This window comes from Schistocerca americana, chromosome 1 (genome assembly GCF_021461395.2).
Source record: "Schistocerca americana isolate TAMUIC-IGC-003095 chromosome 1, iqSchAmer2.1, whole genome shotgun sequence".
Classification (NCBI taxonomy): Eukaryota; Metazoa; Arthropoda; class Insecta; order Orthoptera; family Acrididae; genus Schistocerca; species Schistocerca americana.
Window position 1 is genome coordinate 1,193,814,431 of NC_060119.1, and position 12,768 is coordinate 1,193,827,198.

The following is a 12,768-nucleotide window of genomic DNA, read 5'->3' on the forward strand; positions in this document are numbered from 1 at the left end:
TTTGTGGCAAGCTGACTTGGTTGAGATGGACTCTGGAAAGCTTAAAGGAGTATCTAAAATCAATAAAGGAATGAAATATGTATTGACTGTGATAGACGTCTTTTCAAAGTATGCTTGGGATATTCCAGTTAAAGATAAAACAGGTGTGAATGTAGCTAGTGCTTTTAAAAGTATCCTACAAGAAAGGAAACCAAATAATTTACAAACTGATAATGGCAAAGAGTTCTACAATAAACCCTTTAAGGAACTGATCAAGCTTGAAGGTGTAAACCACTATTCCACATTTACAGAACTTAAGGCATCAGTCGCTGAAAGGTTTCACAGAACACTGAAAGAAAAAATGTGGAAAAAATTTCCCTTGCACGGTAGTCAAAAGTGGATTGAGCTACTGCCTGCGCTAATACACGATTATAACAATAGGGTGCACAACACAATAGGAATGAAACCTGTAGAAGTGACTGAAAAGAATGCAAAAAAGGTGGTGAAGAATGTAGAATGGAAATCAAACACACCAAGATTTCAAGTATGTGATAAAGTAAGGATTAGTAAATTGAAAGGTTTATTCGAGAAAGGGTATACTGCTAACTGGTCGACAGAAATATTTTAATTGAGTCAGGTCAGTAACACAATTCCAACCACATACAAGTTGACAGACACAAATAACAAGGAAATTAAAGGAAGTTTTTACGAACAGGAATTACAAAAAACGAAGTATCCAGATGTCTATCTTGTAGAAAAAGTTTTAAGAAAAAAGGGTGACAAATTATATGTGAAGTGGTTAGGTTTTGATAGCTCACACAATAGTTGGGTGAATAAAAGTAATGTAATATTTTAATGCTTTTTTTAAGCATTAAAATCTGATAAATGTTTTGATTTTGTTACAGTATTTTCCACTATTAGACTTATAGGTCATATCAACAGTTATAAATCCAAATTCCTCGTTCCATACCTTGCTGCAAAGTTCTCTAAAGTCGTTCCATTTCAAGTCTCCACCCAAAAATTCGTCATATATGTGTTTCAAGTTGATGTCACCTTGCCTAAATATGTTCAAAAAATTGAGGTTGTCTCTCACCAACTGCTGGGGTATCTTTGAGTACGTTTGAGCTACATAGAAGCAATCAACTTTCTTATGCCTTCCTCTGGTAAAGTACTCTCTAACAATATCCTGGTTTTCTGATGTAAAGTCATCAAACACCACTACTGAACGTTCTTCACATTCATCTAAGGGTACAATGTCATCACTGTTACTGATAAAGGTTGCTACTCTGTCATTGTGTGCCTTTTCTATTCTTTCGCATTTATCCATAAGGTGCCTGTACTTGGTCTGCTCTAAGCTTTTACGGTAGATATACAAGTGCCTTACATCATTCCAGTTTAGCCACCCTGGTGCAAGAAGGTAATTATCAACCATTAATGTTGTTTTACCACAACCACTAGGCCCAATGATAGCGCAACGAATTGAACTGGGTAATAGCTTACCATGTCTGTTTCTGATTCTTTTTTCTCTAATTCTTATCTTTGGATCCCAGTCAGTCATTTTACTGTTTTATTATTACACTAATAAATGAATAGAATTATTGAAATCAGCGGTGCATCCTCCAACTTAAAAAAGAGGTTAAATGTACCAATACGAAACAGGTTTATAAAGGTTGGTTTGGTTGGTTTTTATTCGACATTTTTGACTCCAAACGTTACCAGCCAAAATAATAGACTGCATTATGAGAAAGATGGTGAGGTTAGGATCATAAATATTCCTCCTGGACAGTAGAGTCTAGATAATTGAGAGAAGTATATTCAGAATCTGGAACCTTTCACTGCTACTAATATAAAAATTAAGGCTAACAAAATCTTAAACAGAGTTGTTATAGAAAGTGAAGTGAAAATATAATTTGACAGAGAAGGTAGCATTGGAAGTGTGCTCGGTTTTAAAAATCAAATTGTAGAACCCTCAAAAACTGTTGTTGCGGCAGAGCTACCAAAAATAATCCTATTCAGCTGATGGTATGTTTGTAAAGGATTCCGACCACTTTCATCGAGAAACAAACATCATTGCTTCTTTTAAACCCAAGTTGGACGGATCTGGTCACTTACAGTTTGGTAGTCCAATAATACACGAGCCTAATTATCCATTATTTTTCCCAGTACACGACAAAGTTCAAAACATGGAAGTAAATGTAATGGACGAGAATGACTGTGTCATAGATTTTGGTGGGGCTACAGTGACTGTGCTTTTAGAAATGATTTAATGCAAAAATTGCATTAAATATTGCAGTTAATAAAACGAATAAGATAGAAAGTTACCAGTGGCAGTCTTTTCCAGTAAATGAGAAGACTAGGAATAATTTAAACCCACCAAACAAAGATGTAGAAATGGACGTCAAGGTTGGTGATGGTTGGTTTGATAACAATGCTTACTTGTACATGACATATAATGTCACTGATGCAAATGGCTCAGAATATACTGCTTACGAAGGCAAATCGAATGTGAAACTAGTTGACAACTTTCCGACACAGTTATGGAGTGCAGTAATTGTTAAGAAAAGAGGACACATCATCTACAGGTTAGAGCACCCAAGCATTTCTTCAACGGTTTTATATCACCTTACATCTTCTCTCGACGATGACGTCAGGTACGAGGGCAATTTCATTAAGTATGGTAAGCTACAAAGAAAAGAAAATGAGGTGTTGTACCCACTAAAAATGTTGGGAGGCTTCTTTAAGAATTACAAAGAAATTATGTGGGAAGGTAATCTAACAATAACTTTTGTTGGGAGTTCAAATGCAGGCGATGCCTTATTTAGATGGTTTTCAAAAAATAAAGAAGGGGCTGATGTTGAGGGTTCTCGACCTGAGCAGGGTAAAATAACCATTACAAATATGGAAATTCGAGTGCCCATAGTAAAGTATGAACCTAATTATGAACTAGAGTTGCGCGAAAAGATGCTAAAGGATCCAAAGATACCTATTTCGTTGTTTGACATTCAAACGCAGGAGATAGCAGGAATTAGTGGTAAGAGAAACTTTGAGATAGATATAACCAATTTCTACAATTCTATGGAGTTTGACATGCCATATTTTGTTTTTGTGGCGTTTCAGACCAACAGGAAAGGGAACCAAGATGCAGACTCATCAGTATATGATCATGTTCATCTCCAAAATAGTTATCTAAAAAATGGTAGAAACGAGATATTTCCTGAAGAACTGTGGAACATTAATCCACCTAATACATATTTGAAGGCCTACAACGCATTTACAGATTTTAAGAGGATAACTGAATTAAAGGGTGACATTAAAATTAGTGAATTCAATTTCATTAGTTCGTACCCTGTTTACACCATCAATATGAGGAGACGAAAGAATGCTGTTACTGCTCAAAAAACACCAATGAAGCTATCGGCAACATTCAGTTCGGCTATTCCTGACAACACTTTGGCGTTCATCATTATGTATGGCAAGAGAAATTTGACTTACGATCTAAAGCATGGAGTGATTACTGAGAACTTTTAATTATTGATAGCAGTAGCGTGATTTTAATGGATACTACTCCATTAAAATTAACCAAAGGGTACATCATTCGGTAGTAATGTGTCAACAACAAATAGAATTAAACCAAAAAAGTGGCATTCGAGATGTAATCACCAGTCCTACTAATACAATATACATAGTTAACTAAGAGCACAGAAATAATTAAATAAGGTAAGACTTAGAGCATATCCTACAGATAAGTGAAAAGAAATACATTTAGGTAGACTAGGAACATAGATTATACGATAAGTGGAATAATTGTTTAAGGTTAGATTTGACCGTAAAATAAGTAGAAGAACGGAGGAGGAGGAAAAATCGGTAAATAACTGAAAAAATAAAGGTCAAAATGTACCACTTAAAAAGAAATAGAAAGTAAGATTAAATCGGTCCATAACGAAATTAATAATTCAGGAAAATATTTAAGGTGGGTAGAACCTTAATATATATTAATTAATTTTTGAAATAATTTATGGTGGGTGGAGTTTAAAGTAAATAATAAAATAATGGTTAAAGTAACCATAGAACAGTAGGGTATAATTAAGTAAAAGGCTTATGGTGGGGCAGAACCTTAAAGTAACTGATAAAATAATGTTTAAAAGAGACCATAGATCGAGGTCTATTTAATGATGGAGTGGGACCTTAAAATAATTCTTATTAGAATTAAAATCCCACATAAATTAGGGTTGAATTTAACCCTAGAACTGGGGTAGATAGGTGTTTAATTTATGGTTAATAGGAGCCATAAATTAACTTATAAAAATTAAGATGCCAACCAGTCATAAATGAGGTAGTAAAATAAAATAATGGAGTAATTGTTTAAGGTAAAATTGGACCATAACTTTGTAATTTATTTTATGGTTGATTTTAACCTTAAGATGAGGGGGTGGTCCGAAGTGACCCATACAGTACTGTCTGTGTTTGGAACGAACTGGTGTCACCTGTTCCCGGTTGATGTCCAAGGTCCAACTGCACATTTGTACGGTTGTAGGTGTCAATTTTATGGTTGCAGGGTGCAATTTCTTAATACAAGTATGGACACAATTGATCATGATCCACATCTGCCTCTACTTAAAGTTTCCACCTAGCTGGTTAAACTGAGAACGAACTGAAACCACTGACCGAGAATTACCGTAGCACGATTTTCGTACATATTCTCAACATTCATTTAACAGCCTAGATTTCGGTGATACATTCCTGAAAGCTTCCAAGATCACTGGCAGGCAATCGAGGTAACGGAAACGTAAATAATTGGACGGCACACTTCATAATGCATTGACCATACAATCAAAGCCTGGCCAAATTGGAACTCCCAAAGCCGACACAAAACTGGCATGGGTTCACCAAAATTCAGAAGCAGACTTCAAAGAGCATCAAATTCGACAAAATTACTATAGAAACGTAAAAATCTAACAAAATTTGAAGAAGAAAATACACAGAATATTTAAATAAGTACCCTCCAGATTATTAGTCAACCAGTCTTTGTTTTAAACGTCCTACTGTGACTTTATAAATAAATAATTAAGAAAATTTTTGACTTCAACCAAGTCACCACGAAGATCTTTTAAAGTATGAATAACTGAATTACCATTTCACTTTCATAAAACCGAAGGCAATCCCGATTGAATATCTTACATATTAGAGGTTATTTAGTTAATATTGCATGAAACAAGAAATAATATGACGCCGAGGGAAAAATAATAGAGCGCCAAGGAGAAGATCGTAAAATCGCTGAAACGTAGGGAATAAGTAGCAAAACCGACAGCAAACTATTTCAGAGAAATGTCCCAGGTGACTGGAAATGTGTTCGAATCCAGTCTTTTCATAAGAAAGAGGACAAAACAGACATTCGTTACTACGGGAGGTATGCGTTCAATCGAGTGCTTACGGAACTGTGTTAAGAATCTTTCTTAATTACCTTGAAGCGCTGATCTGCAATCTAGATGCAGAACATCAACCATGATTCAGGAAATGTAGATGCTTTTAGAACAAATCTTCCACCTCAAATTCCTATAGCATACATACAAGTGCAGGTCTAGACGTTTATGTCCACTGCAGGCATGTGATTGGACATGCAGACACATACGCACACACACACACACACACACACACACACACACACACACACACTCACAATTCAACAAATCAAAATGATTGAAACGTAATAGAAAAATGACAAAAATTTAGCAAACAAAAATTTCGTAACTCCACTACCAATTCATAGGCAAAATTTGTAAATCTTATAATACTAACCGAGGAACAGAGCAATCCACGGAGACTCACTACCCTGTCCTCAACTCTCCGTCTTTTTCTCTTGTTTTCTTCTTTTTCATCTTGAGTCATAAATCTTCATTTGATGCGGATTATCACGCCCTCCTCTCCTGTGCCAACCAGAGTAGCACTTGCAACCTACGCCATCAATTATTTGATCGATGAATTCCAATCGCTGTCTCCTCAACAATTTTTGCTCTCTGCAGCCCTCCCATAGTACCATGGAAGTCATTCTCTGATGTCTTAACGCATGTCCTATCATCCTCTCCCTTCTCCTTGTCAATGTTCTCCACAAATTCCTTTCCTCTCCGGTTATGCTCAGAATCTCCTCATTCCTTCAAATTCGTCTGTAGTAGCACATATCAAACGCTTCGATTCTATTCTCTATCGGTTTTCTCACAGTCCATGTTTCACTACCGTGCAGTGGTGTGCTCCAGATGTATACTCCCAGTAATTTCATCCTCAAATTAAGGCCTATGTTTGGTACTAGTAGACTTCTCAAGAATTGTCTTTTGCTATTGATAGCCTGCTCCTGATATCGTGCTTGCCCCGTCCGTCATTGGTTATTTTGCTGCCCAAATGGTAGAATTCCTTATCTTCATCTACTTCGTGACAATCAATCCTGATGTTACGTTTCCGGCTGTTCTTATTTCTGCTACTTCTCATTACTTTCGTCTTTCTTCGATTTACCCTCAGTCCACATTCTGTACTAATTAGTCTGTTGATTCCATTCACCAGACCATGCAATTCTTCTACTCTTCGACTCAGGATAGCGATGTCATCAGCGAATCGTATTGTTGATAAACTTCCACCCTACATTTTAACTCCATTTCTAAACCTTCCTTTTATTTCCATCATTGCTTCTTCGATGTACAGACTGAACAGTAGGAGCGAAAGACTACATTCCTGTCATACATCCTTTAAATCCGAGTACTTCGTTCTTGGTCATCCACTCTTTCCATCCCTCTTGACGATTGTACATGCTGTATATTATCCATCTCACCCTATAGCATACCCTTATTTTCCTCAGAACTTCCAACATATTGCTCCATTTTACAATGTCGAACTCTTTTTCCAGGTCAACACATTCTATGTCTTGATTTCTCTTTATTCTTTCTTGCATTATCAACTACAACGTCGGATTTGCCTCTCTGGTGCCTTTACCTTTCCTGAGGCTTAACTAGTAATCATGTAGCACATCCTCAATTTTCTTTTCCATACTTCTGTATATTATTCCGTAAGAACCTGAATGTTACGCTGTTAAGTTTGGTTGTACGTTAATTCTCTCAACGGGGGGTGGGGTTTCAGCTGTTGCTGTCTTCAGAATTTTGTGGATGATATTCCTCCGAAAGTCAGATATTATGTTGCACATTCTACACAACCAGAGCAGTTCCCTCTGAGCAGCCATAGCGTACGGATCTCCGTGCCGGCACGTTCACAGGAGCTCAGTCCGTCAGTTCACCTGATGATGGCGACAGGTATGATCACCGAAATATTGTGCCAGTTGGACACTATAGACCGGCAGCACACCCGTAGATATATTGATTGTGCATAGAATTACTTTGCGAAATTATCTCATTCAGGGCACTTTCTGCTTTAGTAGGTGCAACTTTCACGTTTCCTCCTTAAGTTAAAAGATAACGATTCACTGCAAATTATCAGCTGTCCAATTCTGATAGCATTATTCACACGCAAAGAGCGGACATCAGTGCGTCTCACTCTCACTCGACCCTCTCCCCTCCCCTACCCACACTGTTGACTGCGAATCAACTGCAACCCCATATCACAAAGTATATTCGGTCCGACAGTATATAAACAATAGCACAGTATGCCCTGCAGTTATCAGATTCAGACAATGCTACCATTCGGTGCTTTAATGCTTCGCTTTACGGTGATTCTGACAATATTTCTGTATCTCATGGCACCATGTGATGGTAACTTGAGAGACCAGGACGATTACCTTACGAAGAAATGGATCGAACGGGCGTGGCGGCAAATGAAGCGTCTGACAGACAGTGGCTGCGTTGATAACTTCACCTACACGTTTTCATCTCATCAAGAAGGAAAGTTTGTTGTGGAGTCGGAGATTGCCTGCAAGAGTCACTGCAAACCTAAGGAACATAAAACGCATCCTGGTCTCGAGTACTGTAGGCCACGGCGCATTTTGAATCCTGGAGACTTTCGGTAATGCGGAGGATGTGAATGTACTTTGAGACTAACTTAAGTGTAATTGACGTTGGCAACATCTCTACCACACTTTTGTCGGCATTGTTGTTCAGAATAACACACTATATAATCGCATTGTTTTGTATTATATATTGACCCATAATACTTTACAACTCATTAATTAATTTTTGTTTTATTTATTATTACTTTATTGAATTCATTGTAATGTTTTATTTTTGATAACTTTCTTGTTAACAGTAGAAGAAAATATATTGTGGTTTTATTAATGAATCACTTCGACATCTTAGATTAAAAGACAGAAATCTGTACTAGGAACACAAAATTTTAAGGCTAAAAACATTTTTATATTGGGCTAGTTGAAAATATGAATCAAAGTAACACGTCCAAAGTTACTACAGCAGAAAAATAATTATTTCCCATGTTACTTAATTTGTACATTTATGTATAAATACGCAATGAATGGCTCTTCACTTTTTTTATACTAACAAACAAAGATGACACTTGTAAAAGAGTGTGACGTACAAACGGAAATAAGTAAACTTACCAGCGCTTTTCTACTGATAGGGAAATGAGACTTAAATTCATTCTGAAATTGTTGTTAATCTCAAAACACTATACCATGTGACGCACGTTAATTTGCAAAGTTTTGACTTCCTTTAGATTTGGATATAGTTAAAAAATAATTATACCCATTCCACGAGATAAGTAATCGAAAAGGAACACGTTTAAGAATCTAACGACACCGCAAATTATTTTACAGATACGTCACCGGTTTTGCATTCGGGAAAACAAGAGTTTATTATGGAATTTCGACGAAAATTTTAAGACCCCTATGCCGCGTTGTATGACAGTGTGAGTTATATTGATATTAAGAAACAGCTTTGTGTAGCAGGCAAGGAAACCTGGACGAAAACAATATCAGATTAAGAACGAATGAATATCTGAAATAGTAAGTATTACTACCAATCCAACTAAAATACGGAAAGTTAGCGCTATCTTTTTCGTGAGTCTTCCAACTGCCTTGATGAGCCTCAACACTGTTCCGTATCTATGAGCTAGCCTATTGATCTTGAAGCATCTACAATCAACATCCTGAACCATCTGTCCTGTTTCATGTAATGTTTGACATTTTCTTCATACTTGCGCTTGTGGATCCCTCCAGTAAAATTGAATTTATTGTCTGATATCGTCGTGTAACATAATAGACAGTAAATACAGAAGCAGGAAAATTAAGGCGAAGCTCAACAACCTACGGGATTAGTTTAATTATGGACATGTAAAAATCGCTTACAGACAGTAATTCAGTTACTGTTCCCATTGAGATGGGCTGTGGAATAACATGAAAGAATATTATCTCGTCTTCAACGAGGAAGTGATTAAAGACGGAAGGTTGAAAAGATGTGAGTAACGAGTGAACCTGCAGTCGATTAATGTATATTTTACAATGCTGTTGCAGTTCTGTATCTCCATTTATAGGTTTATGACGACTGTGCAGTGTGTATTGTGACATTTTAAGTGACTGCCGTCGTCTCATTATATGTGAAAGGAATTGTGTCTACATATTTCTACCTGTATGATCTTTTAGCAGTATATGGCTCTCTTTGTGATCCCTATTCGGACGATGTGTTGGTAGAAGAAGTATATATTTAGATATCACTTTGAATATGAAATCTGGGAATTCTGTAACGTTTCGCAAAGTTTTTGTTTTCGTTCGAAACTCGTCAGTTAAGAAGTTTGAACATATCGGTGATCGATTCCATTAGAATATGTGTTTTTTGTACCGTAGGCCAGTCTTTCGTATACAACCTACATGTTACTAATGAATGGGAAACAGCCACACAACTTGGTTATAATTTAACCATATGGTGGAGGTATTTATCCTTGCAACAGTCAGCTATTTATATAGCTTGATTAACTTCAGTTTCGGTAATTTTTATATTTTGTAAACTTCATCACTTCGCAATTGTCTGTGTTTGGAACGAACTGGTGTCATCTGTTCCCGGTTGATGTCCAAGGTCCAGCTGCACATTTGTACGGTTGTAGGTGTCAATTTTGTGGTTGCAGGAGTCAATTTTTTAATACAAGTATGGACACAATTGATCATGATCCACATGTGCCTCTAATTAAAGTTTCCACCTAGCAGGTTAAACTGAGAACGTACTGAAACCACTGACCGAGAATTACCGTAGCACGATTATCGTACATATTCTCAACATTCATTTAACCGCCTAGGTCTCGGTAATACATTCCTGAAAGCTTCCAAGATCAGTGGCAGGCAATCGAGGTAACGGAAACGTAAATAATGGGACGTCACACTTCATAATGCATAGACCATACAATCAAAGCCTGGCCAAATTGGAACTCCCAAAAGCCGACACAAAACTGGCATGGGTTCACCAAAATTCAGAAGCAGACTTCATAGAGCATCAAATTCGACAAAATTACGATATACACGGACTGGTGAAAATCAAACAAAATATGAAGAAGAAAATACACAGAATTTTTAAATAAATACCCTTCAGATTATTAGTCAACCAGTCTTTGTTTTAAACGTCCTACTGTGACTGTCTAAGTAAATAATTAAGAAAATTTTTGACCTCAACCAAGTCACCTAGATAATCTTTTAAAGTATGAATAACAGAATTACCATTTCACTTTCATAAAACCGATGGAAATTCTGATTGAATATCTTACATACTAGAGGAAATTTAATTAATATTGCATGAAACAAAAAATAATATGGCGCCGGGGGAAAAATAATAGGGCGCCAAGGAGAAGATGGTAAAATCGCTGAAACGTAGAAAATAAGTAGCAAAACCGACAGCAAACTATTTCAGAGAAATGACCCAGGTGACTGGAAATGTGTTCCAATCCAGTCTTTTCATAAGAAAGAGGACAAAACAGACAATCGTTACTACGGGAGGTATGCGTTCTATCGAGTGCTTACGGAATTGTGTTAAGAATCTTTCTTAATGACCTTGAATCGCTGATCTGCGGTCTAGATACAGAACATCAACCATGATTCAGGAAATGTAGATCCTTTTAGAACAAATCTTCTACCTCAAATTCCTATAGCATACATACAAGTGCAGGTCTAGACGTGTGTCACCACTGCAGGCATGTGATTCGACAGGCAGACACATACACACACACACAAACACACACACACACACACACACACACACACACACACAGCTCAACAAATCAAAATGATTGAAACGTAATAGAAAAATGACAAAGCTTTCCCAACAAAAATTTCGTAACTCCACCACAAATTCATAGGCAAAATTTGTAAATCTTACAATACTAAGCGAGGAACAGAGCAATCCACGGAGACTCACTACCCTGTCCTCAACTCTCCGCCATTTTCTCTTATTTTCTTCTTTTTTTTCTTGAGTCATAAATCTTCATTTGATGCGAATTCCCAAGTACTCCTCTCCTGTGCCAACCAGAGTAGTACTTGCAACCTACGCCCTCAATTATTTGATCTATGAATTCCAATCTCTGTCTCCTCAACAATTTTTGCTCTCTACAGCCCCCCCATAGTACCATGGAAGTCATTCTCTGATGTCTTAACGCATGTCCCATCATCCTGTCCCTTCAGCTTGTCAACGTTCTCCACAAATTCCTTTCCTCTCCGGTTATGCTCAGAATCTCCTCATTCCTTCAAATTCGTCTGTAGTAGCACATATCAAACGCTTCGATTCTCTTCTCTATCGGTTTTCTCACAGTCCATGTTTCACTACCGTGCAGTGGTGTGCTCCATATGTATACTCCCAGAAATTTCTTCCTGAAATTAAGGCCTATGTTTGGTACTAGTAGACTTCTCAAGAGTTCCCTTTTTGCCATCGCTAGCCTGCTCCTGGTATCGTCCTTGCCCCGTCCGTCATTGGTTATCTTACTGCCCAAATGGTAGAATTCCTTATCTTCATCTACTTCGTGACATTCAATCCTGATGTTACGTTTCCGGCTGTTCTCATTTCTGCTACTTCTCATTACGTTCGTCTTTCTTCGATTTACGCTCAGTCCACATTCTGTACTAATTAGTCTGTTGATTCCATTCACCAGACCATGCAATTCTTCTATACTTCGACTCAGGATTGCGATGTCATCAGCGAATCGTATTATTGATAAACTTCCGCCCTATAGAATGAGATTTTCACTCTGCAGCGGAGTGTGCGCTGATATGAAACTTCCTGGCAGATTAAAACTGTGTGCCCGACCGAGACTCGAACTCGGGACCTTTGCCTTTCGCGGGCAAGTGCTCTACCATCTGAGCTACCGAAGCACGACTCACGCCCGGTACTCACAGCTCTACTTCTGCCAGTATCTCGTCTCCTACCTTCCAAACTTTACAGAAGCTCTCCTCCGAACCTTGCAGAACTAGCACTCCTGAAAGAAAGGATATAGCGGAGACATGGCTTAGCCACAGCCTGGGGGATGTTTCCAGAATGAGATTTTCACTCTGCAGCGGAGTGTGCGCTGATATGAAACTTCCTGGCAGATTAAAACTGTGTGCCCGACCGAGACTCGAACTCGGGACCTTTGCCTTTCGCGGGCAAGTGCTCTACCATCTGAGCTACCGAAGCACGACTCACGCCCGGTACTCACAGCTCTACTTCTGCCAGTATCTCGTCTCCTACCTTCCAAACCTTACAGAAGCTCTCCTGCGAACCTTGCAGAACTAGCACTCCTGAAAGAAAGGATATAGCGGAGACATGGCTTAGCCACAGCCTGGGAGATGTTTCCAGAATGAGATTTTCACTCTGCAGCGGAGTGTGCGCTGAT